Raw genomic sequence first — 26,404 nt, 5'->3', positions numbered from 1 at the left:
ACCAAGTCATGAAAGCCAGAAGGGCCTGGAGTAGCATATTCCAAACTCTGAAAGAAAACAACTTGCAGCCAAAAATTTCCTACCCATGCCGGGCATGGTGGCGCACGCTTGTAATCCCCGCGCTTGGGAGGCTGAGACAGGAGGATCGCACAAGTTCGAAGCCAGCCTCAGCTACTTAGTGAGGCTTTCAGCAACTTAGTGAGACCCTGTTTCCAAATAATATATATAAAAAAGGTCTGGGAGTATAGCCCGGAGGTAAGAAGCCTCTGGGTTCCACCCCTAGTACCACCAAAAAAAAAAAAAAAAAAAAAAAAAAAATTCCTACCCAGAAAAACTATCATTCAATTTAGACATAAAAATTAAAATATTACATGACAAACAGAATCTGAAAGAATGTATGTCTTCAAAACCAGCACTAGAGAAAATATTCAAAGAGATTAACTGCAAAGAAGAAATAAGTAATACATGCCAGAATCAAAGAAATAAGAATTTCCATCCAGCAAACAACTATGCAAAGAACAACAAACACTATTTTAAGCAGAAGTTAAATCTCAACATGTTAGGAATTTAAAATCATCTCTCAATAATCATACTAAACATAAATGGCCTCAACTCCCCAATAAAAAGAAATAAAGTAGCAAAATGGATTAAATACTAGAAACCATCTATATGCTGCCTGCAAGAAACACACCTTACAAGTAAAGATAGCAACAAACTCAAGGTTAAGGGCTGAAGCAACGTAATCCATGCCAATGGAACTCGAAGACAAGCAGGAGTTGTAACTATGATATCAGATAAGTTAGACTTCAAGCCCAAGCTTATTAGAAGAGACAAAGCAGGTCATTTTTACTGGTAAAAGGAACAATACAGCAAGAGGAAATAACAATAGTCAACATTTATGCCCCAAACATAGGTGCAGCTACTTTCATAAAACAAACTCTTTGTGACATTAAGTCACACATAAATCCCAATTACACTGATCTTCTAGACAAAAGATCAGTAAAGATGCCTCAGACCTAAAAACACCATTAATCAAATGAACCTATTAGACACTCCGACTACAGCGGAGTTTACATTTTTCTCAGCTGCTCACGGAAACTTCTGCAAAATAGATCACATCCTGGGCCACAAAATGAGCACTAACAAATTCAAAAATGTGTCGTACTTCCCTGTGACTACCATAATGGAATGAAACTAGAAATCAACTATAAAAATAACAAGAGAAACCACATAAACATGTGAAGACCACACTGCTGAATTAAGAATGGGTCATAAAAAAGTAAGGGGGTGGAATCAAGAAATTTCTAGAAACAAACAAAAATAGAGATACAACATAACAAAACTTCTGCAACACTTTGAAGGCAGCATTAAGAGGAAAATTCATAGCACTGAGAGCTCATATAAGGAAAACAGAAAATCATCACATAAATAACCTAATGACACACCTCAAAGCTCTTGAAAAATATCTAACCCCAAAGACAGTAGAAGACAGGAAGTTATTAAAATCAGAGCAGAAATCAACAAAGTAGAGAATAAAAAATACAGAAAGTCAACAAAATCAAAATTAACAAGATAGATAAACCATTAGCCAATCTAACCAAAGAAAGAGAGAATCAACCCAAATTACATAGATAAGAGATAAAAAGTAGATATCACTACTGGCTGTAGAAATCCAAAGGGTTATCAGAAACTTCTTTGAGCCGGGCATGGTGGCGAACACTCATAATCCCAGCATTTGGGAGGCTGAGACCGGAGGGAGGATCATGGTTCGCAGACAGCCTCAGCTACTTAGTGAGGCTCTTTGCAGCTCAGTGAGACCCGGTTTCAAAATAAATAATAAAAAATAGGGCAGGGGGTGTAGCTTGGAGGTCGAATGTCCCTGGGTTCCATCCCCAGACCCACGAAAGAAGGAAAGAAGGAAAGAAAGAAAGAAAGAAAGAAAGAAAGAAAGAAAGAAAGAAAGAAAGATCTTTGAAAAACTATATTCCAATGAAATGGAAAATCTGGAGGAAATTGACAACTTTCTAGATAGATACAACCTTCCTAAACTAAGTCAAGAAGACATAGAAAATTTAAACCAACCAATAACAATCAAAGAGACTGAAACAGAAATAAAGAGCTTTCATCAAAGAAAAGCCCGGGACCAGATGGCTTCCCAAGTGAATTTTATAAAACCTTTATAGAAGAACTAATCCCAATATTCCTCAATCTATTTCATGAAATAGAGAGAAACAGAACTATCCCAAATACATTCAATAAAACCAACATCATATTAATACCAAAACCAAATAAAGCCGGGCGTGGTGGCGCATGCTTGTAATCCCCGCACTTGGGAGGCTGAGACAGGAGGATCGCACAGGTTCAAAGCCAGCCTCAGCTACTTAGTGAGGCTCTCAGCAACATAGTGAGACCCTGTTTTCAAATAAAATATAAAATAGGTCTTGGAGTATAGCTCGGAGGTAGAAAGCCTCTGGGTTTCATCCCCAGTACCACCAAAAAAATAAATAAATAAAAATTAAAGACAGCTCAAGGAAAGAAAACCACAGGCCTATATCTTTGATGAACTTGGACACAATATTGCAAAACAAAATACTAGCAACACACATTCAAAACCATATCAAGAAAATCATACACCATGACCAGGTAGGGCTCATCCCAGGGATGCAAGGCTGGTTCAATATAAGAAAATCAATCCATGTAATTTATCATATAAACAGAACCAAAGACAAAAATCACATGATCATTTCAATAAATGCTGAAAGAGCCTTTGATAAAATCCAACATCCATTTGTGATAAAAGCACAGCAGAGAATTGGAAGAGAAGGAACATACCTCAACACATAAAGGCAATCTACAATAAACCCACAGCCAACATCATATTAAATGGTGAAAAACTTTGAGAATTTCCCCTAAAAACAGGAACAAGACAAGGATGTCCATTATTACCACTTCTCTTCAATATAGTACTTGAGACCCCAGCCAGAGCAATAAGGCAAGAAAAGGAAATCAAAGGAGTACAAATAGGAAAGAAAGAACTCAAACTTTCTCTATTTGCAGATGACATAATACTATACCTAGAAGACCCAACAAACTCAACCAAAAGACTTATAGAACTGATCAACAAATTCAGCAAAGTGTCTAGATACAAAATCAATCTTAAAAAATCAGAAGCTTAGCTGGGCGTGGTGGCGCACGCTTGTAGTCCCTGCGCTTGGGAGGCGGAGACAGGAGGATCGCACTGGTTCGAAGCCAGCCTTGCTGGCTCAAGAGACCCTGTTTCCAAATAAAAAGTATAAGATAGGTCTGGGAGTGTAGCATGGAGGTAGAAGGGCTTCCAGGAACCCCAGTACCACAAAAAAAAAAAAAATCAGAAGCTTTTCTGTACACCAACCATAAATCCACTGAAAAAGAAATTCAGAAAACACTTCCACCCAGGATTTCTCACAAAAAAATTAATATGTAGGAATAAACTTTAATCAAGGAAATAAAAGACCTCTACAAAGAAAATTATAAAACATTTTAAAAATAAATTGAAGATTTTAGAAGATGGAAAGATCTTCCATGTTCATGGATAGGCAGAATAAATATCATCAAAATGACCATACTTCCAAAATGATCTACAGATTCAATACCCCTTAAATTACCAAGATCATTCTTCACAGACATAGAAAAATCAGCCCTTAAATTCATTTGGAACAACAAAAAAACCCAGAATAGCCAAAGAAGATCTCAGTAACAAAAACCATGCAGGAGGAATCACAGTACCTGACTTTAAACTATACACAGAGCCATAGTAATAAAAACAGCATGGCATTGGCACAAAATCAGATACATAGACAAATGGTGCAGAATAGAAGACTCAGAAACAAATCTACACACTTTCAGACAATTGATTTTTGACAAAGGGGCCAAAAACATACACTGGAAAAAAGATAGCCTGTTCAACAAATGGTGTTGGTAAAACTGGTTAACCATATGCAGAAAAATGGAAATAAAATCCCATTTTCTCACCCTGCACAAGAGTCAATTCAAGATGGATCAAAGATTTGGAAATTAGACCAGAGACCTTGAGGCTCTTGAAGAGGGCATAGGTCCAACACTGCAAAACATAGGCACAGGTAAAAACTTTCTCAACAAGACCCCAAAGCACAAGAAATTAAAAGGCGAATCAATACCTGGGATTGCATGAACTGAAGAGCGTCTGTCAGCAAAGGAAACTGTCAAGATCCTCAGCCGAGAGCCAGCAGAATGGGAGAAGATTTCTGCCACCTACCCCTCAGATAGAGGAGTAATATCTAGAATATACAGAGAGCTTAAGAAACTCAGCACTAAAAAAAAAGCAAATAATCCAATAACAAAATGGGCAAGTGAATTAAATAGACACTTCACAAAAGAAGAAGTTCAAATGGCCAATAAATACATGAAAAAATGCTCAACATCACTGGCAATCAGAGAGATGCAAATCAAAACTACCCTGAGATTCCACCTAACTCCAACTAGAATGGCAGTCATTCAAAACACAAACAACAACAGATGCTGGAGAGAATGTGGAGACGTGGGGAACTCTAAAATATTGTTGGTGGGATTGCAAATTAGTGCAACCACTTTGGAAAACAGTATGGAGAATCCTCAGAAGTGAGGTTAGTCAGTCGCAAAAAGTAAGAAATCAGATGCTTTCCCTGATATGTGAAAGCTAAGGAGAAATGGGTCATAGAAGGAACGCTAGATGAAAAAGAAAATCCTATAGAGGAGCAAACAAGATGGCCTAAATGAGGGGATGGGAGGGGGAAGAGGGAAACTCTCTAAAACACAGGATGTACTTAAACATATCGAGGTCAACCACTAAGCCAAGCAAGGGAAGGAGGGATGGGGAGGGGACGGGGTGGGGATTGGGTAGGGTGATATGTGCATGTATGTCTACACAAGTTTTTTTGTTCCATTATGATGTATGAATACAATGCACCAATAAAATATTTTTAAATACAAAAAAAATAAAACCAGCAAAATACAAAAAAAATTAAATTAAATTAAAAATAAGGTCAATCACACGTATGTGGGAGAACCATTATCAGTCCCATTTCATTGATGAGCAAATGAAGGCCCAGCAAAAAGAGGGTGCTCCCCTTCTTACAAGGGCTCAGTAGGAAGTAGTGCTGCAGGCTCCAGGGCTCCTCTGTGAGTTCTTTCCCAGCTTACCCCAGTGCCAGCCTGGCTAACAGTGACAGTGGGAGCCCATGTGAGCAGTCTCCAGGGAACTGTCTGCAAGCCCAAAGGACAGACCCTGGAGACCGTGGCTCTATGGCCACTGGCTTGCCTTTCCAGCAAAAGTTGAACCCCCAGCACCCTCCAGTTCCCACCAGCCCCAGACCTCCACGGCGCTGGTCTCAGGGAGGGCAGCTCAGGACTGAGGCCACGGGCGCAGTGGGGCAGGCCCATACTTGCAGGATGAAACTGCATGGGCTTGGAGAGCACACGCTGAGACCGAGGGCTCTGAGGGCTTTGCTCAGGAATGGGGCCTGAGTCTGCTGCAAGACAGTGTCACTCGTTTCTGTCCCGGGTCTGGACGTCATGCACAGCAGCTGAAACAAGAAGCATGCGGCAGCCCCAAGAACCCGACCCGTGGGGACTGCAAACAGGACCAGCACTGCTCCCAAGATGCCCCCAACCTGCGCCACGTAGCCCTAGCGGGAACTCACCTACGTGCCACACGCGCACGCCAAAGATATGGTGTCCTTCTGGCATAGAACAGGCCACCGTGGCACCTGGTCTTATGACATCCCATCAGGGGGGCCCTCAGCACCAGGCAGCTCTTCAGCCAGGTGCCAGCGCTTTGCCACACCTCCCTCTGGCAAGACTTCATTTTATGACTAGAATAAAACTTCCCCATGTCCCATAGCCATATGTCCTTGAGTATATAATACAGGAAAACACCTGCAAGAAGCAGGGAGATGATGGCTCAGACGCTGCGTAGTGAGGTACTAGAACTCACTTCCTCACCCCCAGAAAATTCCAGAAGAATCTGGAAAGAGCAAGGCCGATCCCTTTGGCAGGAGGCGAAAGGTATTCATAAGTTGGTCATCAGCTTGGAACAAGTGAGCAAGCCCTGATCACAGGAAGCCAGATATGCCTGAGGGTGTGGAATTGCAGAAGAGTGCAGGCTAGACACGGGCCTGGTCCAGGAGGCACAGTGGGTGTCCTCCCACTCCAGAATCAGAGCTGCACCTGGGGAAGGACAAGCACAGGGTCCCCACCCAGGCCAGCACCCAAGGGCACTTGGTCCTCCAAGCCTGGGCAGGGCATAGGCACGAACCATAGGGACCCCTGGGTGGCCTCCTCAGCCACCACTCTGGCCTCTTCCCTGTCTGCACTGGGTTAAGGTCAAGCCAAGTGGCCAGCCCCTGCTCTAGACACCAGTACCTGGCACCCAGGGGCTCCACTGTGGGACTCCGAGTCCAGTTACAGCAGAAAGAAACAAAAAAATATTAAGCAAAAGAATCATACCAACACAGGCATTTGCAGTGAGAACATCTTCCCTGTGGGAGTGATTTGCTTTTTATTGGGTTCTTTAACGAGCACATCGATAGCTCGTACTGTGAGCACTTTGCAGATACCGGCCGCTCAGTCCCAGGCCCTCATGAGGCAGGCACCACACGATAACCCCACTGCTTGGAGAGGAGGATAGGGCACTGCCCTGGCTGCGTTAGGGAGGGGCGGCCCCCCAGGAAGCCCTGGCTCCTCTCCTGTCCACTGGAGAAAATGCCCCACCTCTGACCCAGACCACGTCTGCAAAGTGCTTCTAGACCAAGGGGTCCTGGAGAGGAGGAGAGAGCAGCAACATAGACGCCTGCCACGGTGGCGCATGCCTGTAATCTCAGTACTTGAGAGGCTAAGAGAGGAGGATCACAGATCCAAGACTGGCCTCAGCAACTCAGCAAGACCTGGTTTCAAACAAAATTAAAAGGGATGGGGTATAGCTCTGAGATAGAATGCCTCTGTGTGAGCTGTTCTAAGTCTCAATGACATTGGCTTAAGGATTTATAGCTTCTTACTTGCTTCGGCAGAAGTCTGCCTTTCCTGGGAGCTGAGGGCGTGCGTGCAGTGCCCCTTTGCTATCTAAGTGCTATCTAAATTATTTCCTCTTGTTTTACTACATCTTTTGTTTGCTTTGCTTAATGGTGGAAGACCGTCCCAAGGAGAGCTGGGGATAGCAACCTCTGCTGCTCTTGCATAACTGCCAGGTATCAGTTAATCTTCTAAAGTCTTCCCAGCCCAATGCTCTACTCCTTAGCCAGAGACAATTAATGATATAATAAGCCGGCCTTAATTTGGTAAGCCCGTAATCAAAGGAAGGGCTGAGTTTTGCTGGGGAGTTTCGCTCTCTTGACCTCTTCCCTCTCACCTCTTTCAGACCAAAGATCAAAAGCTGCAAGAGCGTTGTTTCATCATGCCATCTGAGCCCTGCTGGTCCAGAGCCTGGCAGCCCTGGGTTTAATCTCCAGAACCAAGAAAGAAACAAAGATGAAAGTCAGCGCAGAGGAGCTGACCTGACCATCCCCAGGGTGTGAGAGCAGGGCAGGCGTGGGGGCAGGGCCAGAAGGAGCTGGTCCACGGGGCTGCTTGCTGACCATCTGCATGCCTAACAACTGTGTGAGCAGACTCATCTGCAAGGTGTCCGGAGCCCCAGGGGCCATGCGGGCAAGACAGTGGTAGAACAGGCTCTTGTTCTGGGGAGCGGCTAGCAGTAGCTCCGCAGGATGGCCGGGCGGGACATCTCAGGAGGCAACCTTGAGCTGAGCCGCATGACCAGCAGGTCCCTGAGCCACTGTTCGTATCTGCCGCTGTGAAGGCCAGCTCCCCAGAGGCTGAGGGGAAAAGGCTCGAGGGTCACCCTCAGACTCCCAGAGCCAGGGAGTGCCAAATTTAGTTCATGCCGCAAACCCTCTGCAGCAGCTGGATGGAGAGCACCTCAGTTGAGACCCCGGGAGCTGTGGACTCCATGAGGCTTGGGGGTGGCCGAGAGCCTCGTCATGTGCCTGGAGGGCCATCCCTGAAAGGAACTTTGTCTGTTCCAAATTCATATCTTTGTTTCGCACAATGCCAATCGCAGGTCCAAAAGTTTGGTTTGTTGTTGTTTTTAGTACTGGGGATGGAAGCCAGGTGCATTCTACCTCCAAGCTACACCCTCAGCACTATTTTTTATTCTTTATCTTGAAACAAGGTCTCACTGAGTTGCAGAGGGCCTCACTAAGCTGAGGCTGGCCGTAAACCGCGATCCTCCTGTCTCAGCTTCCCGAGTGCTGGGATTACAAGCTGCGCCACCATGCCTGGCTGGTTTGTTGTTTGGGGGGATTGTTTTTGCTGGGCCCGCTTCCCAAATGTTCCACACCAGCCACAGGGCAGTCTTTTCCAGGCCAGGTTTTATCTGAAGGGGAGTTTGTAGTTTTATCCAATCCCCAGCAGCTGAACCCCTCCAAATTCAGAGGTATCCCCATCATGGATGCTCCTGGGGAAGTGGAAAGAGGCCAGCTGCGGGCATGGCCGGCCGGGCCCACCCGGTCTGGAGCCCCTGTCGGGGTGGTGACCCAGAGATGGGAAGGCTCGCCTGGGAGGCCTGCGGGGCTGCCCACAGGGCCTGCAGCACGCTTAGCGTGAGTGGATTTCATGGAGAAGGGTGGCTTGGGAAAGATGACTGAAAGCTAATTGTGGGCTTCTTAATGCCCTGTGTGTCCATTTGCTTGATTTAGGAAAGCCTCCATACACAGGATCACTAGGGTGATTTAAATTACAACAATTTAGTAGAGAGAGCTCTGAGCCAGCAACCCCGAAACTGCTTACGCCTGGCTGGGGAACGCACAGATATTGTGCCAGTGTTCGCGTCTCTGGCCCTCCAGCCCCAGATACCCACCACTCAGGAACTTCTTTGCTGGGGGCACAGAGCTTCCTCTGAGGAACGCCAAGGCTGTGGAGCACGGCGGGGCAGGCCCCCGATTTCAGGTCATTGCATGGAAGGCAGCCTGCTGCATAGACAGAGCCTGGGTGTCTGGAATGGGCTGTATGGGCACAGCGGCATCCTGTCCTGCCCAGCCCCAGGGTGGAGGGCAGCCTGCAGCTGGTGGCCTGGGACCCTCACTCTCACGCTGACCATGAACTCCATGGTGCCCACTGTGTCCTGCTGACTTCCACCCCGACTGGGTTATGGGGCATGGGGGCACAAGCTTCGGGGGCCACAGCCTGGTGAGAGCCATACCAAGGACCATCTCAGACCCCAGGCAGAAGGCTTTGGCCGCTCTGGGCTGTGTCACAGGCTGGACCAGGCCTCTGGATTCTCACTGGGGCTGGGTCAGGTGGGGATTGTGCAGAAGGAGTGCCAGGGTATCTGTGAGAATTCCTGTTTTGTCAGCCCTTGTCCCAGAAGAAATGGCTGGCAAATCCCTGAGGAGCCCCGGCTCACAGGAGGTGGACTCAGAGGCCCCCTTGCAGACAGGTAGGCCCTACACCTTCCTGAGACCCGACCTCACTCAGGCCCAGGGGCTGAAGTCGGGACCCCCATCTAGTGACCGGCACCAATGAGCAGCTGTGTTGAGGGCTGTGCTGTGCCCACTGGGCACGGCGCACACTTCAAGTGCAGGGCTGACTGCTCCTCTGATCAGAGAACCCACCGGCTCCCACGCCAGAGAAGGGCACATCTCAGCCATCTGGGCCACCTAAAGCTGAGCTGGGAGCTAACGGTTCCCAGAGACATGCAGGTTAACCCATTAACTCCCAAGGTTTCAATTCTGCAAGCATAATAAATATTCAAAGATTCTTCCAAAGTTACCATGAATGACATGTTTATTGCTCACTTTAAGTTTTTGTAGGTATTCCACATCTGATACAATGAGACAAAATGGGACCTCAAGACCTGGCAGCGGGGCCACCTATGGAAGAGCCCGACTCTTAGGAAGGTGGCCCCAGGAGACACAGGGTCAGAAGGGGGCCAGCCAGCCCAGAGGCCAGAGTGGGGTCCTGTGCACGCTCCCTCCCAAGTAAGGGGCACAAGAAGGAAGAAAGGCCAGCGTGGATGGGGCAGACGCCCTGGACCACGGGAGGCTGGCGGGCATCCACATGGAAGCCCTCCAGCGTCTTCACCTGGGAACCTGCTGTGCTCACTGGGGGAGCAGAGGTGGCGCTGCTGGGGCCTCCGGATCTCTGAGGAGATCCAGCAGCACGTCCATTAGGAGGTAGCCCCTCTTTAATAAAAAAGTTAGCCGGGCGTGGTGGCGCATGCTTGTAATCCCAGCACTCGGGAGCTGAGGACAGTGGTTCAGACAGCCTCAGCTACTTAGCAAGGCCCTTCGCAACTCACTGACACCGTGTTTCAAAAAAATAAATAAAAATACTAAAAAATAGGGCTCAGGGTGTAGCTCGGAGGTAGAATGCCCCTGGGTTCCATCCCCAGTGCTGCTAAATTGAAAGGAAAGGAAAGGAAAGGAAAGGAAAGGAAAGGAAAGGAAGAAAGAAAGAAAGAAAGAGGTAAGAAGAAAGGAAGGAAGAAAGGAAGGAAGGAAGGAAGGAAGGAAGGAAGGAAGGAAGGGAGAGAGAAAGAAAGAAAGAAAGAAAGAAAGAAAGAAAGAAAGAAAGAAAGAAAGAAAGAAAGAAAGAAAGAAAGAAAGAAAGGACGATTGGTGGGGACTGACAAGCTGACCAAGGCCATTGACCCAGGCCACGGGTGCTGAGGGAGGGGACTGGCCTCAGCTGGAAGAAGCCTGCCCGCGCCCCCACACCCCCCTGCTCTTCCTGTTCCAGTGCTCTGGGATCCAGAGTGCACTGGAGTTCATTCATCAGAGCTGAGGTTCCAGTGGGAGTCCGTCCGGGCCGCCCCAGGAGATAAGCGCAGCCCGGGGCAGTGGCGTCCTAGGCCTGTCCTTGCCGGCAGCAGTGCTGACCTTCCACCTGCTCCTCCCCGATGCCAGCCAGTGCAGGGCTTCCCATTTGGTGTTCCAGTACACACCTTTGAGGGTGTGGTGACCTGCAGAGGTGATGCCCCAAGGCCCGGGTCCCCCGAGGTCCTTAGAGGACTTGAGCCGCAGTACAGATGAAGGCCCCGAAGGCAGCGCTTGGCCTCCAGAGGCACCTGCCTCCGCCCTGGCTGAGAGACACAGTTATGGTGACCCACTCAACTGCACAGTGGCTGGAGGCCAGCGGTGGCTAGCTCTGAGCCGGCGGTCAGCATGCGGCACCTGGACAGCAGCAAGGACCTGGAGCCAGGTGCCTAGCTTCCTGTGAAGCACACCGGCACAGCCTTCTCTCCTGGAGTCCTCTGGTGGAGAAGTACCACAAGCCTGTCAGCGCACCGTGGGCCCTGTGGCTCCTGAGCACGAGGCCGCCAAGGCCGCCGCTACCCGCTGAGGTAGGCCGCCCAGGCGCCGAGGGCCAGCAGCCCCCAGCTGGCGCTGCTGCTCGCCACACTGTTGCAGAGGTCCGTGTTGCAGCAAGAGGCCCTGGAGTAGGCCAGGCTCTGCTGGAAGCCAGGGCAGGTGTAGGCACATGACTTAATAACAGTCGTCTTCAGGCCCGGGGGACCTGCACAAGGAGAGGCACAGAGCCGTTTACTGACCTGTGAAGTCCTCTCCTCCCTCTCAGCAGGCCCAGGCCTCCTGACCACCCGGCAGACCCTTCCCCATTGTTCTCCCACCCATGGGGACACAGTAAGAGCTAAGCAGGGCCCTGGCCTAGCCCGGGCCCGGCTCAGGGCTCAGTGTGGGACCAGGATGAGGTTCCAGTATGTGGCCAGGCTCAGGGCTCAGGTGTGTGGCCAGGGTCAAGGCACAGGTGATGTGACCGGGGTCAGGGCGCAGGTGATGTGACCAGGCTCAGGGCGCAGGTGGTGTGACCAGGCTCAGGGCTCAGCCCATGACCAGGCTCAGGGCTCAGGTGGTGTGGCCAGGTTCGGGGCACAGGTGGTGTGGCCAGGCACAGGGCTCAGGTGGTGTGACCAGGGTCAGGGCACAGGTGGTGTGGCCAGGCTCAGGGCTCAGGTGGTGTGGCCAGGCTCAGGGCTCAGGTGGTGTGACCAGGCTCAGGGCTCAGGTGGTGTGGCCAGGTTCGGGGCACAGGTAGTGTGACCAGGCTCAGGGCTCGGCCCATGACCAGGCTCAGGGCTCAGGTGGTGTGGCCAGGTTCGGGGCACAGGTGGTGTGGCCAGGCTCAGGGCTTTCTCCCACCCCCCACTTTTTGCCCTCTTCTATTCTGAGCAGCCAGCACCCTTGGGAACCATCTGAATTGAGTTTCCTGTGCATGGGCACTTGTGGACTGACCCCCATAAAGCGCCCCGCCCACGTCTCCTTGGCCCTTGGGAAGGAGGTGGCATCTTTGTCCACTGTGAAGGAGGGACAGGGCAGGGCAGGGCAGAGCAGCTTCGGCACCCGCCTAAAAGGTGCCGGCCACCATGGTGCCTGAGTTAGAAGCAGGGTGGGCCAGCCCTCTGCTCCCATAGCCGCGCCCCAGGCCAGTCCAGATACTCACGCTCCCCACCCCCCTCCAGCCAGGAATGCACACACTCACTGTTCCAGGTGGTCAGGCAGTACAGGGTGTTGTTCTGGCAGGTTGTGGGCTGGAAGCAATTCCCTGTGGCAGTACACTCGTGACACCTCAGAGCCCAGGCTGGGGAAGACACAGCTGGGGTCAGACAGAGGCCCCACTCCATACCCCACTGGCCGGCATGGGCCCTGCTCCTTGGAAAGCACCAGCCAGCTACAGCCTCCCCCTCTCCTTCTGCCCTCCCACAGATAGACCCTCTACGCCACAGCAGCGGCAGGAATCCAAGCATGGCACACTGTCTGTCTCCAAGTCAAGCAGGAAGCCAAGGCTCTGAGCTGCCAGACATCTCGGCTACCAGGTGATGCTGGCCCCATCCCCCTCCTCAAAGGACCACAGAGGATGCCCACTAGTCAGATGGAGGACTTCGTGAAAGCAACAGCAAGCATGGCAGTGCGTCTGGGTGAGGCGGAAAGGCAGAGGGGTGCCCACCACCCTAGGGTACAGCACAGTCCTGCTCCTGCTCAGCAGCACTAGCCGTGGCTCCTCCAGGCAGTGAGACCCCATCACTCTGGAGCCTGTCTAGCCAGCCCAGCCCAGCCCCCCAGGATAGCAGCCAGGGTCCTCGGGGACCCTGGGGACCACAGACAGGGATACCCACTGGCTCACCTGGCCATACCAGCAGGAGCAGAGGCAGCAGCCAAAGCAGATGGGTCCTCATCCCTGGGCTGGCAGGCTGGTGTGCAGAGCCAGCGTCTGGCCTGCAGGAGGCCGGCTTGTCTTTATAGGGCTCTGGTAGCAGTGGTGGGTGGGGCTTCAGGCCCCTCACTCAAGCCTAACCGCCCACGTGTCATCTTTGGGGTGTGGTCAGCTGATAACCACCTCTGAGATCCACCTAGCCCTTGCCCAGGCTCCAAGTCTGCCACTCAGCACCTCCTTCTCCTCCCTGTCCCTGCCCCGCCCGCATCCCTCCCTCCCACGCCTCCGTCCTGGGCCAGCCTGCACCTCTTCCTGCCAGGCTCCACACAGAGGCTGGCCTCCAAGCTCCAGGTGCAGGTGTGGCAGGGCCAGCTCACCCAAGGCCCCTCCTTGGCCGCGGCCCTGTGTCCTCCCGGGGCCCCTGTGTGGGTGTCCTCTGTGTGCCTGTGTCCTGGTCTCCTTTACTTAAAAGGACACCAGGCAGATTGGATGAGGGCCACACTAGCGACCTCCTCATATCTTAACACCTCTTAAAGATCTATCTCCAAGTGCAGTCACACTCAGGGTGCGGGTGACGGGGCCTCAGCATAGGACTCCGTGGGGCCACAGTGTAGCCCATGACTGGGGAGGTAAAACTGGGTCCCTTGCACACGCTTGGAGTGTGGTCGTGACAGGCAGGGTCCCCAAAAGCTGTGGGCAGGTCAATAGCAGCCAATCGGCAGGTGTTCCACATGACCGCCACTGGCTGGCGAGGGGCAGAGGTATCTGGGAGACGCCATCGGCTTCACCACCACACCAGCCATGGGCCGCAGGGCGCCCTGTCTCATGTCTCATCAAGACTGAAACAGCTGCTTGGGCTGAGCCAGGCTGCGGGGAAGGCTCACCCCAACTTCAAAGGTGCAGCGATGCAGGAGGGCAGAGAGATTGAGCAGCCCTGGGGGGCTGGGGAGGGGGAGTGAGGGGCCAAACTAGAGCAGAGGACCCTCCCAGCATGGGGTGGGGTGGGTGAGTCAAGGAGCCCAGGGGTCCCAGCTGAGCACACACACTCTGCCCACCACCAGCAGAGACTGGATCCCCGGCTATCAGGACAGGCCTGAACCATGGAGTGACATCCGGGGCACCGCGACCTTGGGGTGTCCACCTTTGATTCCCACTACGGCCCACCACCGGGGGCGGCTTGCCTGGCTGACCCTTCCCAGCCCTGGCCTGAGGGACTAGGGGGCCTCACCAGCCCAGCACACAGTAGGTGTGCAGCGGTAAATGGACTGCGGGACTCTGCCCGCCTCTCCGTGTGGCTCGCTGAGGCTGCGGGAAGCTGCATCTCAGCTGGTGCAGCACCTGCGCATCTTCGAGAAGTGCTCCCCAGCTTGGGGGGCTTCCTCTGGTGCCCTCCGTGGCCGGCCAGGACTTTCTGGGCACACTTCCCAGGGGTGCCAAAAGACACCCCTGCAGGCCCTGGTGCTGTCACCTCACCGAGGCCCCAGTGATCTGGAAGCGAGGTGCAGTAGAGGCTCCACCCTGGCCAAGGCCACTGGCTGGCGGCAGGTTGGTGGCTCGCTGGGACCAGGTTTTGGGGACTCACACTGTCCCTTTTGCCCCCCCATAAAGCTGTCAAAACTGTTCCTAACCAGTGAGGGCAAAGATGATGATCCTGGGTCACATCCCCTCTATAGCCAGAAGAGAAAACAGGAGTTGGGGCGGGCATTGATCTGGAGGACCTGGAGGGGCCAGGGGACCTGGAAGGAACTTAATCTCTACCAGCCGTCTGTGGGGTGGCAGAGCTCTGGCTGTTGGTAAACATCATATGTTGGTAAATATCGGGACAAGGGATGCACAGCTGGACAGCAGGAACAGATTTATTTGGGGATAGATTGCCGGAGCCAGCCGGCAAAAGTACGGGTTCCAAAGAGAGGAGTGAGGATGAAAGAATTCAATTCAAGCATGGGAGGGTCGCCAGTCTCTATTGGGCCGACCCCAAGTTTATTCTCCTGTGGTTATTTATACAGTTTCTAGCTTTGGGTTGTACAGGAATGCAAGAAAGACAAGTCCAAAGTTCGGGCAGGTCAAACAATACCCTGATGCAACACAAACAACACAAACCTAATCTCAGCTCAGACAGAACAATAGCATCATTAGTTCTGAGAGAGTCTTAATGACTTTGAAACCTCCATGACCCCAAACCTTGTTTACTCTGGGTAGAAGGACAGTCAGAAGTACTCTTTTAGTAAAGATAAGGGGAAGACCTTAATGGCTCCCCATAATAGATCTGGGAGGAGGCACCTGGCTGGTGAGAGAGCCCACGAGAGTCGGGCTGCCCTGCAGACCAGGGGCTTTTTCTGGGGCATTAGGAGGAGGGATGGCTGCATAGGCGTGGCTTTTCCCCACTGGTGGTCTTGACAGGGGCCGGACAGGTGGATGTGTGAGGCTGGGGGCGGGATGGTCGGGGCCATTTCCCGCCCTTGCTGGAGTTCTTTGCTCTTCACCTCCTCCGGCCAGGCCGCACAGTGCCCACGGGTTCTCTTAAGCAAATATTCAGGGTGCAAAGTACAGGGACTCAGTCTTTCTTCCCAACTTCCAGGATTCCAGGTGTGAGCTTTGGTCCCCACTTCAGGGGGAGGTAGCCAGTCAGGCCTCACCTAGGAGAGAGACCAGCAAGAGGCTTCCTTGATGGCCTGATGCTGTGGGAACAGTCGTCACACTCCCAAGGACCCTGCTGCAATGAGGCACCCGGTGACCTCAGGCCACTGCACGTGCCAGGCCGCGCCAACCACACTTTGGCTGGCAGCCAGGTACAGCAGCTATGAGCCCCTGGCTGCTCTGGCTGTGTCCCACCTCCCTCCTTGAGCTGCTGGGAAGGGCCAGAGAACAGCACATCCTGATACTGGCGTATGCAGCACCTGGACTAGTCATGGATGGCCAGCCTGGAAATTCTGCTTGTTGTCCATGTTGTGACTAAACTTCGTCCCCTAGGTAACCTAAACAGTATGACAGATCTTAGGTCTGTAAACAGAAAACCGCCCTGAGACACTCACATTCTAATCCCCAGAGCCAGTGGGTGTGGCACCTGGCACCGCAAACAGGGCCTCGAAGGTGGGTTTTGTACTAGTATTGGGAAGAGGTTTCAAAATGTATTAATGTACCAGTATTAGGAAAGATTTCCACTTTTGAAAATATATCATTTGTACTAAAGAAATCCAGGATTGTCAGGAAGAAGGGCCTTGTTACATTTCTAAAGAGAAGTAAAGAAAGCCAGGAGCCAGGGAAAGGGCCTCTTTACATTTCTAAAGAGAGACAAACTGCCTCAAGGATGGGAGGAAATTCCAGATCCCAGAGAAGCAACTTAACACATCTTGGAGGGTAACAAAAGGTGTGGAGAAGCCGGGCGTGGTGGCGCACGCTTGTAATCCCAGCATTCGGGAGGCTGAGACCGGAGGATCCCAGTTTGCGGACAGCCTCAGCTACTTAGTGAGGCCCTCTGCAACTCAGTGAGACCCGGTTTCAAAATAAGAATAAAAATAGGGCTGGGGGTGTAGCTCGAGGTCAAATGCCCTGGACTCCATCCCCAGACCCGCAAAAAAAAAAAAAAAAGGTGTGGAGGTCTGTGCCCCGAGGCAGAGCTGCCCCCCTGCTAGAGATAGGGAAACATATCTACATAGCAAAGGATAAGTCGCCCCCCTCCATGCCAGAATGGCATGGGGCTGTAACTGTCTTCTGTATTTCTATCTTTTTAATAAACTTCTTTCAATCTTCAGCAACTGTCCGAGCTATGTATACCTATCCTTAGCTCAGGACAAGAACCTGCGTTTTTTCTGTTTGTGCGGTTGTGTTGGGGGAATTATTTCTCCCCGCGCACACCGCAACATATTTCACCGTATCAGGTTTGAGCTAAGAGTCTGATGGGGGTGGCCAGAGGCCCCTACATGGCGTTACAGGGTCTTTCTAAGACCGAGGTAAGATGCTGGGGAGGCAGAGGTGGGGCGGAGAGGACAGAAGCAGAGAGGGAACACTCCAGAGAAGCTTCTGGATGCTGGAAGGTGCAGGGAACCGTGCTCCTGGGGCAGCGTGCGGGAGTGAGCTCTGCCCGCACTCGGTTGCCGCCTGTGACGCCCAGCTCAGACTTCGGCCCAGGAGGGTGCCACCACGCACTGGCAGTGCTCGCAGCCATTGCTCCTGGGTTCGCCTCCCACAGTAGCCACAGGAGACTAAGTCATCAGACTCCCGCTTCAACAGGTGCACCCCGGAGAAAGGGGGCCAGCTCTGAGCTCTGCCCCACTGACAGGAGCTGGAGCAGACAGTGGCCCAGGGGACTCCTCAGGGCACGTGAGCCCTGCCCTCAGAGACCACCGCCCCCACGCCACACGGGGCCTTCTCCCCGCTCCCACCCACATTCCCAAGACAGCCTTGCTCCCAGAGGGCCTGGTGCTCCCGGCGGGCACTCTCACCAAGCGGGCCACCGTCTCCGTGCTCCCAGTGCTCAGTGTGGACTGACTGCACCAAGGGCCTGCAGCCTCCTGACCCCTGGATCTTGGACCCCAGGTCACTGTGGCCTGGAGCAACCTGGGGAGGCTTCAAGGAGGTGGCTCTGGGACGGGGTGTTTGTTAGCTTTAAATCTGCTCTTAGCCACTGTAAGTGGACAGCTCAGGGCACTGAACATGTTATGTGTGATGCTGTTGTGTGGCCACCGTCTCCGTCCATTCTCAACTCTCTCCTCTCCCGGCACTCACGTTGTGTCCCCACTGAACACCGACTCCCCGCTGGCACCAACATCTGCTGCCTCTCCCAAGACTTGGCTCCGGTGGGGACGGCAGGCAGGTGGAGCCGGACAGCTCTGTCTTCCTGTGACTGCCTGCCTTACATCCCTGGCACGATTTCCTCCTGCTTCCTCCGTGTCGCAATGCGTGTCAGAATTTTCTTCCTTTTAACATATGTTCTGATGATCTGTTGCTGAGTATGTAAATGTTCGTGACCGACTTACCTTCTCGCTGTGGTGAACCTGTCTTCGTTTTTTCTGTCCTTCGGTGTCAGAGGTCGTCTTGAGTGAATGAGATTCTATCTTGCCTCGTGTTAGTATAATCACTCCTGTTCTCTCTTGCTTACTACTTGCTGGATCCTCTTTTTCTATCTTTTTACCATCAAACAGTTGTGTCTCTGAATCTAAAGTGAGTCTCAAGCCGGGTGTGGTGGCGCATACCTGTAATACTTGGAAGGCTGAGACAGTAGGATCGCAAGTTCAAGACCAGCCTCAGCAACTTACTGAGATTTTCAGCAATCTAGTGAGACCACATTTCAAAAGAAAAAAAAAATAGAAAAAGAGTAGGGGTTGTAACTTGGAGATAGAACACCCCTGGGTTCAACGCCCAACTTAATATAATAATAACAATAATAATAAAGTGAGTCTTAGGCTGGGGGAGGGGGTAAGCTCAGTGCAAAAGCACTTAGTAGCATGGGCAAGGCCCGGGTTTTATCCCAGAGCTTAATTAATTAATTTATGCATCTTACAGACAGCATATAGTAGCGTTAGGGTTTTTTGATTCGGTTTGGTTTTTGGTTGTGGTTTTTTTTTTTTTGGTCAGTCTCTACTTTGTGATGGGAGTTTAATTCACTTGTACTTATAGTAATGACTGGTCATGTGTACCTATAAATGTAACTTACTGTTTGTTTTCTATAAACCTTCTAACTTTATTTCCCTCATTTCCTGAATTATGTCATCTATATTTAGCTGATTTTTTGAGTAATGTTCATTTTCTTTATTCTATCATTTTTCTTTCTTATTACCATGGGAAGTACACTTAACATCTCCAAATTATAACCCAGTAAATTGAATTTATCCCAGGTGAACTTGAATCACATACAAAAACTCTGCTCCTTGAGAGTCCCCACCTACTCTCAGTTATTGTTACAAAACTGCATCTTTATTCATTGTGTGTTCAAAACCATAAAACAACTGTCAATATTTTAATCAGTTTACATCTTAAATTTGTTTTGTGTGTGTACTCCCGGGATTGAACCCAGAAGGCATTCTAACTCTGAGCTACACCCTTTATTCTTTATTTTGAAACAAGGAGTCACTAAGTTGCAGAGGGCCTCAGTAAGTAGCTGAGATTAACTGCAAACTTGCAATCCTCCTGTCTCAGCCTTGCAAGTACTAGGATTACAATCATGTGCCACCACACGCAGACCAACATCTTAAATTATGTAGAAAACAAAATGCATTTGATTTATAAATCAAAGTTACAATAATAAGAACTCTTGACTGATGATTTTTAACTGTAATTTTTTTTATTTTTTGGTACTGGGAATTGAACCCAGAGGCATTCTATCTCCAAGCTATACCCCCAGACCAATTTTATTTATTTGGAAACAGGGTCTCACTAGGTTGCTGAAAGACTCACTAAACTGCTGTCCTTGTACCTGCAATCCTCTTGTCTCAGCCTCGCAGGTATTAGGATGACAAACATGAGCCACCCCTCCCAGCTCCCAACTGTAATTTAAATGATAATTTTTAATATGATTTAAATCATGTGGAAAATGCAAATTGGAGTTACCATCGTTAAAATAATGTTATTTCATAATTTTCCATACACTTACCTTTACAGAGACCTTTATTTATTCCTATAGCTTGAGTTACTATCCGAGCCCTTTCATTTCAACCGCAGGACTCTTGAGCATCCTTGCAGGCAGGTCTAATGGTAAAAACTCCCTCAGTGGTTTTGTTTATCTGAAACAACACCCAGCTTCTGCCATACTTTTGAAGAACAGTTTTGCTGGATACAGATTTTTTTTTTTTTTTTTTTTTTTTGCGGGTCTGGGGATAGAACCCAGGGGCATTTGACCTCCAAGCTACACCCCCTGCCCTATTTTTTATTCTTTATCTTGAAACCGGGTCTCACTGAGTTGCAGAGGGCCTCACTAAGTAGCTGAGGCTGTCCGCGAACCACGATCCTCCTGTCTCAGCCTCCCGAATGCTGGGATTACAAGCGTGCGCCACCACGCCAGGCCAGGATTCTTGATTTATATTTTTTTTCCTTTTAGTACTTTCACTCCTTTCTGGGCTCCAAAGATACAGATGAGAATTCTGCTGCTAATCTTACTGAAGACCCCTTTATTGCGAACCCCTTGTATGCAAGGAGTCACCTCTTTCTGCTTTCAAGATTATTTTTGTCTTTAGGGTCCAAAGTTTGAATAGAATATCTCATTGTGCTGTTTATTTTAGACTTCACTAGCTCTTTGGAAGATTATATTTATGTCTTTTACAAAGTTTGGGACATTTTCACTCATCATTCTCTCTCCTCTCCTCCCCTCTGCTCTCTCTTGGATTCCTACAATGCGTATGTTGGTCCATATTATGTTATCCCCCCAGTCTCTAAGGCTCTGTTCACTTTTCGTCAATCTTTTTCTTTCTACTCCTCAGACTAAACAATATCAATTATTACATCGTTAAGTATGCTGAATCTTGCCTCTGCCTGCTCAGATCTGCCTGTGAATATCTCTAGTAAATTTTCCATTTCAATTATTGTGCTTTTGGGCTCCAGAATTTCTTTGCTTCCCTTTAGATTTTCTATCTCTCTATTTATATTTCTCTTGGTCCATACATCATTTTCCTAACTCTCCTCACCTCTTCCTCTATCCCTTTGAACATTTCGAAGCCTTCTTGTTTGTTTTTGTTGTGTGTGTGTGTGTGTGTGTGTGTGTGTGTGTGTGTGTGTGTGTGTGTTACTGGGGATTGAACCCAGGAGCATTCTACCTCTAAAAGCTACACCCTCAATCCTATTATTTTATTTTTTTAACTTTGAAACAAGTTCTCACTAAATCGCAGAGGGCCTCACTAAATTGCTGAGACTGGTTGAAAACCTGCGATCCTCCTGTCTCAGCGTCCCAAGTACGGGAAATATAAGCATGTGCCACCACGCTTGGCTAAGGCAGTTGTTTCAAAGTCTGTCTCACGTTGGTCTTTCTCAGAGAGGACTTCTTTGAACGGACCATTTTATATGTTTTTTGTGTGAATTGTGATGTTTTTGTTGAAAATTGGACATTTGAATAGAATAATCCAGTGATTGCAGGAACCATATTTCTCCCTTTCCCAGGCTTTATCTTTGTTATTCTTAGTATTTTTATCATGGATTGTCGTGCTGAAGATCAGCCTGAGGTACAAATTTAAAGTCTTCTCAGGTCTTCTTTTGAGCCAATGTGTTCCTTGGGTATAAATGGTGAGTGTATAAATTCCCCAGTAGTTGCTTTTAAATGTCCTAGACTGGGTAAGGTAGTAAAAAGAGGGGTCATCACTTTAAGTCCCCTAGACGTTCCTTCATCTGAGACCTTGTTCTTGCAATAGTCACAGAAGGAATGCAACACTGATTGTCAACCTGTATCTCTTGGTACCTCACAGACCCAAAACAGTAATTATCAAATCATAATGCACATTCCCACTTTTGAGAGGACAGTCCTTGCACAGCCTGGCCCCACAGGCTGTGTACAAGCCACTCTGGGAACACGAGCGTGGCTGTCTCATGCAGAGGTGGATGCAAGGAACTGCTACCCTGCTAGGAGCTGACATTGACTGAAATTCACCACCTAAACCTTTCACTAGACGTTGGCCCTCAGTAGACCAGAGTTCTGGAAGAGTTACATCAGGCAGGTTTCACCAGTATGATTCTTATTGAGGAAAGGAGCCACGTTTCTGGAGCTTTCTGCTTTTCCATGTTCCTGGAACAAGATGTTGAACTTGGAAAGATAAATGGAAATTGGGTGTATGGAACAGGGAGGGGAAGAAACTCTAGGTAATAGAAATTACTTTAGCTTGAAGAGAGCCACAAGCATTGTGAGAGCAAGAGAGGTAAGTGCCTTGTATGTACCAACTTACTTCCTTCAGATCACAGCCCTACAAAGTGGTGGTGGTTGTTCTGGTCCACAGGGAAAATAATGGTGTTGATGGTGGTGGTGGTGGTGGTGGTGGTGGTGGTGGTGGTGGTGGTAGTGATGATGGTAATGATGATGAAGATAGTGATGGGGGGGGTGTTGTGGTAGTGATAAGGATGGTGGAGATGGTGATGGTGGTGGTGGGTGTTGTATTAGTGGTAGGGATGGTGGAGATGGTAGTGGCAGTGGTGGTGGGGATGGTGGTGACAGTGGTGGTGGGGATAGTGGAGATGGTGGTGGTGGGGATGGTGGAGATGGTGGTGGCAGTGGTGGCAGTGGTGGTGGGGATGGTGGTGGTGGGGATGATGGTGGTGAGGATGGTGGTGGTGGGATGGTGGTGGTGGGGATGGTGGAGATGGTGGTGGCAGTGGTGGTGGGGATGGTGGTGGTGGGGATGGTGGTGGTGGGGATGGTGGTGGTGGGGATGGTGGTGGTGGGGATGGTGGAGGTGGGGATGGTGGGGATGGTAGGGGGGATGGTGGAGATGGTGGTGGTGTGGATGGTGGGGGGGGATGGTGGGGATAGTGGTGGTGAAGATGGTGGGGATGGTAGGGGGGATGGTGGGGGGATGGTGGAGATGGTGGGGATGGTGGGGGGATGGTAGGGATGGTGGTGGTAGAGATGGTGGGGATGGTAGGGGGATGGTGGGGATGGTGGGGGGGATGGTGGAGATGGGGGGATGGTAGGGGGGATGGTGGGGATGGTGGTGGTGGGGATGGTGGTTGTGGGGATGGTGGTAGTGGGGATGGTGGTGGTGGGGATGGTGGGGATGGTGGTGGCAGTGGTGATGAGGATGGTGGAGATGGTGGTGGCAGTGGTGGTGGGGATGGTGATGGTGGGGATGGTGGTGGCAGTGGTGGTGGGGATGGTGATGGTGGGGATGGTGGTGGTGGGGATGGTGGTGGTGGGGATGGTGGGGATGGTGGTGGCAGTGGTGGTGGGGATGGTGATGGTGGGGATGGTGGTGGGGGGGATGGTGGTGGTGGGGATGGTAGAGATGGTGGTGGCAGTGGTGGTAGGGATGGTGGTGGTGGAGATGGTGGTGGTGGGGATGGTGGGGGAGATGGTGGTGGGGATGGTGTTGGTGGGATGGTGGTGGTGGGGATGGTGGAGATGGTGGTGGCAGTGGTGGTAGGGATGGTGGGGGAGATGGTGGTAGGGATGGTGGTGGTGGAGATGGTGACAGTGGTGGTGAGGATGGTGGTGGTGGAGATGGTGGGGGGGATGGTGGGGATGGTGGTGGTGGAGATGGTGGTGGTGGGGATGGTGGTGGCAGTGGTGGTGGTACTGGGGATGGTGGGGGGTTGGGGTGGGAATGGTGGTGGAGATAGTGATGGAGGTAGTGAGGATGATGGCAGTGGTAGTCATAGTGGTGGGGATGGCCGTGGGGATGGTGGTGGGGATGGGAGAGATAGTGGTGGTGGTGGTGGTAGTCGTGGTGGTGGTTATGGTGATGGTGATGGTGATGGTGATGGTGGTGGTAGTGGTGGGGAGTGTGGTGGTGGAGATGGAGGTGGTAGTGGTAGTTTTGTGAGCAGTAATGGTAGTGAAGGAGTGTGTTGTGGTTTTTCCTGGCATGTGTCACTATCAGGTGGTGGTTAAGGGTCAGCCTTTAGATCCTAAACACTTGAACTTAAGTCCCGGCTCCAACAATCCGCAGCAGCTCACCGTCAAGTTAGTCATCTGTGTGCCTCACTACATCAGTGCAGTGTGCTCCTGGGGCTCACCTGTGGGGACTCAATGAAGTAAGTATGGCCGTGACCTTAGCCCAGGAATGGCACAGATGCCTTCCCCAGAGGCCTCACTCTGCCATCCCAGACTCCCCGCCCTGCTGGCTCATTTAATGTCTCCAGATTTCCATTTGCTTCTGGCTCTCAGCTGCAACCTCACCTTGACCCCCCCATTTGTCACCTTAAGACACTCTCAGGATGGGGAAATAGCTCAGAGGTAGAACACTGGCCTTGTGTATACAACATCCTAGGTTGTATTTCCAGCACTGAAATAAATAAATAAATAAATAAATAAATAAATAAATAAATAAATAAACTAATGAAGGAAGTACGTCACTGACTTTCTTCTGGCCCAACATGGGGCCCTCTGCCCGTTCCTCGATCCCCTGCCCTTTCTGTGTGGCTTCTACTGGGAACATCACTGCAGTGTGTACCCACTCTTGGACTCTGACCCCGAAGACTGCTGAGGGTCATAGATTCCACCCATAACGCTCACCCTGACCCATTCTTCCCAAAGGCCGTCTCTGCCTCTCCATGTCCACAGACTTAGCCACTCAGATCTCTCGCCCCAAGATATCGCCACCCAAACCTGTGTCCTCACAATACAGAGGCAGGAAAGCCAGTGGGCCAGCCACTCCTTATGCCCACTTCCCTCTCTCAGCACCAGCTGGGAACCTGTACCCTCTTCTCCTGCACATCTTGCCTCAGGGCACCACCTGCCTTTGCCTGGGTCAGCCCCACTGCCCTACTGCAGCCTCGCTGGAAAACCCCCAGGGCCCCCATTTCTGGCCAGATGAGTTCAGACCTCAGGCACACTGTGCACTTCAAGGCCATTCCCTGGCTCCATGATGAAGATGCCAATGGCAGTCCAAAGCCAGGCTGTGAGATTCTCAGCAGTGGGCCTTGGCCAGCGCGCGTGGCCTTGGGCTGGTTATTTCACTTCTCTGTGCCTCAACTTCCTTACCTGTAGTTTGGGTCTCATAACAGTACCTTTGGGGGAGGCCAGAGTGAGTCTCATACCTGCAGACCCTTCTGCAGTATGGCTGCCTCCCTCCCCGGACGCCATCCACAGTTTTACCACTGTAGCACCCCACCACCCAGCCCCTATCTGCAACAGACTGGAGGCCCCGCCTGGCTGAGCCTCTCAGCCGGGCGGGAGGGTTTCCCAGGGCTCCTGCTCCAGCTGCTGCAGTGGGTTCAGCACCACCGTGACCTCAGGCTCTGGGCCGACCCAGCCGAGGCGTTCAGCACGGGGCCCACAGGCCGCCCAGAGGGCAGTGCAGACTGCTCAGCAGCGGCAGCGGCCCAGCCCGGCCCCTGAGTCACCAGCATCCCAGTGAGTCAGCCTCGCCACGAGCTGCGGGCAGGACTCAAGGTCAGCAGCCCGCAGCACTGGCTGGACCGAATCCCCACCCCTCCATACACACACACACCCTGAGGACTCTGGACCCTGCCAGGGTCACAGCCAACTCGCGACACCTGTGTCCACTACAAAACCCAATGGTGGGGCAGGATGAGCCCTCTCCCCACTGAGGAGCATGAGAGTGCGGGACCACCATCAGACCCCTGCCCGCTACACTGAAGCCTGGGCTGCGGACCCCGCCATTGCCTCTCCTGCCAGGCCCCTCCCTGCCTTGCTCCTGGGAGCAATGGCCCCAGGGGCCCCGGCCCTCCCCAGACACTCACTGCAGGCTGGAAACCCAGGCCCCAGGGCCACCGGGTGCCCCATCCCAGGCCCAGCGAGGCAGCTGCCGCCTCGGCCATGATGCCTCTGTTTCCTCCTCTCTGAGCTGGAGCCACAGTGATATCCTCCCAGGCAGACAGCTGTGAGAAACGCCAGAAGAGGGGCGGGGCCCAGTTCCTTCACCGGTGCCATTACCGTTACTATTATTTTATAATAATAATATGAAAGAGTCGCCTCCTGCACACTCTCCCCTCTGCGCCTCCCCACCTCCCTGCTCCACGAGGCCCCCCAGCCCTGTCCTCTTCTTCACCCAGCTGCCCTGCCCTGCCCTTCCGGCGGCCTCCCCCCTCCCACCCTGAGTGCCAGGACCCAGGTCCAGTCCTTCCTGGTTGCTGCTCAATCACTGCAGCCAAACCGACGACGGCTTCCTCCTACCCCAGGCCGGGCCGTGTCTGCCTATCGCCTAACCGAGGAGCTGGCATCAGCAGGACCCTCAGGGGCCCACTCACCGCCGCTGAGAAGCTGGCCCCGAATCCACCTCGCCAACTCCCACTTGCCCACCTGTGCGTGCTCACTGCCCTGCCCTCCCGTCCCAGCTACAGGACACCTCTGGCCAGGTCACTGTCCCACTCGGCCAGAGCTTCTCCCATGGGGGAACGCCTCCCTCCCACAGGAGAGGGCCAAATGCCTTTGCTGTATCAGATCTGCACAGCCCGCTGAGACCTGGCTTCACTCTACATTTGAACATTTTGGGGGGTCTGATAAGTTGGGTCCCTCCCCCACGTGATCTCGCAGCAGAACAGGAGGCGGAACCCCGGAAGCCAGAAGCGGAGATATCGAGAGACTCCAGGTGGCTCG

The sequence above is a fragment of the Muscardinus avellanarius genome (genome assembly GCF_963383645.1).
Source record: "Muscardinus avellanarius genome assembly, chromosome: 4".
In the NCBI taxonomy this organism is placed as follows: Eukaryota; Metazoa; Chordata; class Mammalia; order Rodentia; family Gliridae; genus Muscardinus; species Muscardinus avellanarius.
This window is presented reverse-complemented; position numbering follows the sequence as displayed.